This window comes from Colobus angolensis, unplaced genomic scaffold, assembly GCF_000951035.1.
Source record: "Colobus angolensis palliatus isolate OR3802 unplaced genomic scaffold, Cang.pa_1.0 Scaffold116, whole genome shotgun sequence".
NCBI lineage: Eukaryota > Metazoa > Chordata > Mammalia > Primates > Cercopithecidae > Colobus > Colobus angolensis.
Window position 1 is genome coordinate 4241566 of NW_012112697.1, and position 5437 is coordinate 4247002.

Consider the following 5437-nt stretch of genomic DNA (forward strand, 5'->3'; position numbering starts at 1 on the left):
AAGATCACACCATTGCACTCCAGCCTGGATGACAGAGTGAGACTCTCTCTCTCAAAAAAAAAGAGCAGGTCAAGAAAACTGAGCTGATTTCTTTTTAAAGAAAGTACACATTGGCCGGGCATGGTGGCTCACGCCTGTAATCCCAGCATTTTGGGAGCCTGAGGCGGGTGGATTACGAGGTCAAGAGATCGAGACCACCCTGGCTAACATGGTGAAACCCCATCTCTACTAAAACTACAAAAATTAGCCGGGCATGGTGGTGCATGCCTGCAATCCTAGCGACTTAGGAGACTGAGGCAGGAGAACCACGTGAACCTGGGAGATGGAGGTTGCAGTGAGCTGAGATCGTACCACTGCACTCCAGCCTGGAGGACAGAGTGAGACTCCATCTTAAGAAAAAAAAAAAAAGAAAAAAAGTAAAGTACACAGTTTCCTAAATGTAACTGGCTTAGTAATATAAAGGAAGCTAATGAAATTTAGAAGTTTCATTGTTCGAACATCTGACATCATGACCACATTTACGTAATTCAAAACTGACATTCAATGGAACACAGAGATCTGGCCACAGCAGTTGCTTCAGGCTGGTGGACATTTTTTGTCATTCAGGGTGTCCATTTGGATTGGCTAGTGCCATGTTGTACTGGTTCTTGAATATGTTGACTATCACCCTTGACATAATTCAAATACTTATCACAGAATCAGAACTGTTGATTCAAAGTTTGGATTTTTTTTTTTTTTTTTTTTTGAGACAGAGTCTTGCGCTGCAGCCCAGGCTGGAGTGCAGTGGTGCGATCTCAGCTCACTGCTGTATTTTTAGTAGAGACAGGGTTTCACCATGTTGGCCAGACTGGTCTTGAAATCCTGGCCTCAGGTGATCCACCCACCTTGGCCTCTCAAAGTGCTGGTATTACAGGCATGAGCCATCACGCCCACCCTTTTCTTACATTCACTTTCTTCCTCATATTATGCTTGGTTTGAAGTTCTCTAACTCCAGAATAGGGCTCTCTTATACATTCACAAGCAAGGCCCCTTTTTGTTGCTAAATTATACATCATCTAAAAAAATTATACAGTAGTCCCTGCTTATCCGTGGGGAACACCACCAAGATCCCCGTTGGATGCCTGAAACTACAGATCGTACTGAACCTGAATAAGTTTCTGTACATGTTTCTCACCCCCAAATTTAAGGCTTTTTCCATCCTAACTAGGCATTTATCACTCTCTACGGCCAAAAGTTTTGCAGTTTGTTTGAGCTGCGACAGCCAAACTAGCATGAATTTCTTTTTCCTTCTTCACAGTTTCACAGATAGAAGATTCATTCTTGGCTGGGCACGGTGGCTGACACCTGTAACCCTAGCATTTTGGGAAGCCAGGCAGGTGGATCACTTGAGCCCAGGAGTTAGAGACCAGCCTGGGCAACATGGTGAAACCTAAACCCTGTCTCTACCAAAAAATAATTTAATAAAAAATTAGCCAGCTGTGGTGGCACATGCCTGTAGTCTCAGCTACTTGGGAGGTTGAGGTGGGAGGATACCTTAAGACTGGGAGGCAGAGGTTGCAGAAAGCCAAGATCCTGCCACTGAACTTCAGTCTGGGTGGCAGTGAGACCCTGTCTCAAAAAAAAGAAAAAAAGAAGAAGAAGTTTAATGCTACCCATAGATCTTTGCAACCTTACCATATGATTTCTTTTCTTTCTTTACACTTTTTTTTTTTTTTGAGACACTTTTGCTCTTATCGCCCAGGCTGGAGTGCAATGTCATGATCTCGGCTCACTGCAACTTCCACCTCCCAGGTTCAAGCAATTCTCCTGCCTCAGCCTCCCAAGTAGCTGGGATTACAGGCGTTGCCACCACGCCCAGCTAATTTTTGTATTTTTAGCAGAGATGAGATTTCACCATATGGGCCAGGATGGTCTCGATCCCCTGACCTTGTGATCCGCCCTCCTCGGCCTCCCAAAGTGGTGGGATTACAGGCGTGAATCACCATGTCTGGCCCATGGTGAGTACTTTTAAGATGAGAAGATTGACTTAAAGCTGAGGTTTTTATTGTGCACTGAAAGACTTTTTTTCTACTTAGTGGTGTGGCTTCTAGAGTAGTTCTGGAAGAATCGTAAAGCAGGTAAAATTTGTACTTTTTCTCTGCCCACATACTAGCCCTAACAGACCCTTATAAGTGGTTAACAATAGAGTAGAAAACAAAAAAACGAAAGTACCCAAAAGTGTTTTATCCAGAAGGGTGTGAAACATTTTTAGTTATTTTCTCCCCGGTCCTCTACTAAAAATAGAAAAAAATGGCCGGGCGCGGAGGCTCAAGCCTGTAATCCCAGCACTTTGGGAGGCTGAGACGGGTGGATCACGAGGTCAGGAGATCGAGACCATCCTGGCTAACGCGGTGAAACCCCGTCTCTACTAAAAAGTACAAAAAAAAAACTAGCCGGGCGAGGTGGCGGGCGCCTGTAGTCCCAGCTACCTCGGGAGGCTGAGGCAGGAGAATGGCGTGAACCCGGGAGGCGGAGCTTGCAGTGAGCTGAGATCTGGCCACTGCACTCCAGCCTGGGTGACAGAGCGAGACTCCGTCTCAAAACAAAACAAAAAATAAAAAATAAAAATAGAAAAATAGAAAAAAAAAATTAGCGGGGCATGGTGGAGCATGCCTATAATCCCAGCTACTTGGGAGGCTGAGGCAGGAGAATTGCTTGAACCTGGGAGGCAGAGGTTGTGGTGAGCTGAGATCACACCATTGCGCTCCAGCCTGGGCAACAGGAGCGAAACTCCTTCTAAAAAAAAGAAAAAAAAGAAAGAAGAGTATGAGTTCAGGAGTGAAACGATCCATATTCAAATCCTTGCTCCACCATATATTAACCGGGAGACCTCAGGCAAGTGTCAACAACTCAGTTTTCTGGGTTGGGGATAATAGTATTTCCTAACTCATAAGTTTGTTGAGATGACTCAATTAGCTAATACACATAAAGAATTTAAATGCAATGTCTGGAACGTAACAAATGTAATCAAATTTTGCTTTTGCTTTTTGTCATTGTCATCATTATCATGGGAGGTGAATTAAGACTCCAGAAGGTGGCCATGAACTCTCTTAGGACAAGAGAGATTTTCCCCTAATGCATCTCAAATCATTTCATGTAGGGAGCTACTTGTTTTAGTGATTGATTAAGCTGTCTCTGCAGACTTCTTTTTAAAGGATAGCTTCATACTTGGGTGCCAAATTTCTGCTTAGTGCAGGCATGAAGCAAAAAGTCTGTTCCATCTCCTGTGTTCCCACTGCTCTGCCTTCAGATTGCTGGATGTATCATTTGGATACCAGAGAAGGCATTTATCTTTGCTGATGATGGTTTCCTGATAGGGATTCTTTTTTTTTTTTTTTTTTTTTGAGACATAGTCTTGCTCTGTCTTACTCCCAGGCTGGAGTGCAGTGGCGTGATCTCAGCTCACTGCAAGCTCTGCCTCTCGGGTTCACGCTATTCTCCTGCCTCAGCCTCCCGAGTAGCTGGGACTACAGGTGCCCGCCACCATGCCCGGCTAATTTTTTTCTGTATTTTTAGTAGAGACAGGGTTTCCCCATGTTAGCCAGGATGGTCTCGATCTCCTGACCTCGTGATCCACCCACCTTGGCTTCCCTAAGTGCTGGGATTACAGGCGTGAGCCACGGCGCCTGGCCTCCGATATGGACTCTTTAGTCTTGTTCTCTTCCAAAGAGTTACATAGCTTGTTGAAAAATGACACATTGTATACATTTAAACAATACAGAAAGGGACTTTAAAGAAGTAAAAGACATAGGAAATGTCACTAGAGATGTGCTCAAGGGTTTAGTCTTTGGACCTCCTCCCAACTCTAGCTGACTTCATCCAACCTCTTGTTTTACAATACCTTCTTTATGGTGGGGGCTTCCACGTGTATAGCATTACCTAAGGCTTCTCAGTTTACATGAGCTCCAGGTTCATATATCCTCCTGCCTTCTTGACATCTTCACTTGAGTGTTTTGTAGACATCTCCAACTTAACATGTCCCAGAGTGCTCTCACCCCTTCCAAAATATCTACTCATTCTACCGTTAATGGTAATTCTATGCTAGGACAAAAATACTGATATCTTCCTTGACTCCTCCTTTTCTCTCAACCCCTACCCACCTAGGCTGGAGTGCAGTGGTGCAGTCTTGGCTCACTGCAACCTTTGTCTCCTGGGTTCAAGTGATTCTCCTGCCTCAGCCTCCCAAGTAGCAGGGATTACAGGCACACACCACCACGCCCAGTGATTTTTAAATTTTTAGTAAAGACAGGGTTTCACCATGTTGGCCAGGCGGTCTTCAACTCCTGACTTCAAGGGATCCACCTGTCTCAGCCTCCCAAAGTGCTGGGGTTACAGGCGTGAGCCACTGCACCTGGCCTCCAGTGCGTTTTTATTTTTATTTTTATTTTTTTTTGCTTTGAGGTAGATTCTCACTCTGTTACCCACGCTGGAGTACAGTGGCTCAATTTCAGCTCACTGCAACCTCTGCCTCCTGGGTTCAAGCAATTCTCCGGCCTCAGCCTCCTGAGTAGCTGGGATTACAGGTGCCTGCCACCACACCCGGCTCATTTTTTATATTTTTGGTAGAGATGGAGGTTTCACTATGTTGTCCAGGCTGGTCTCGAACTCCTGACCTTAAGTGATCTACCCACCTCCACCTCCCAAAGTGCTGGCATTACAGACGTGAGCCACCACGCTTGGCCATATTTCACTTAGAATCACAGGCAAACTCTTTCCCACAACCCCTACCTTCCCTCCCCATCACTCTGACTTCATTCCCCCCAACCTTCCTCCTTGCTTACTCCGCCTTAGCCGCACTGGCCACTTTATGCTTCTTCAAATGCCTGAGAAGAGTCCAGCCTCAGGGACTCTGTATCTCCTTCTGGTATTCTGTGTTCTCTAGATATCTGCCTGGTTCCTCCCTTACTTCCTGGAAGTCTATACTTAAATGTTCTCTTCTCTGTGAGGCCCTTCCTGGCTATCTTCTCTAAAATGTCAACCTCCTCCCTCTTCTCTGCTATTTTTTTTCCCCTCTGTAGCACTTATCTCTATCTCACATCCTGCATAGTTCACTTAGTGATTGTGTTTATTATTTGTCTCCCCCACTAGAATGTCAGTTCCATGAGGGAAGGGACTTTTGTCACGGTTGCATCCCCAGCTCTGTTCCTGTCTGTTCATTTTGTTAAATGAATGAATAAATCTGGAGTTTACCACTGCTAAAGTTTAATAAACTTTCTTGTAGACCTGTCTATGCGTATTTACATTTAGCTCTTAACGGTTTGTGTGCTAGTGTCTAACCTCATAGGTACTCAAAACATAGGCATAGAAAGAGAGAGAAGGAAGAAGCCTGTGGACTGGAAGGCCCAAGTTTGCTTTTAACTCTCATTGACTAAACTATAAGCTTCATGAGGGCAGGAAC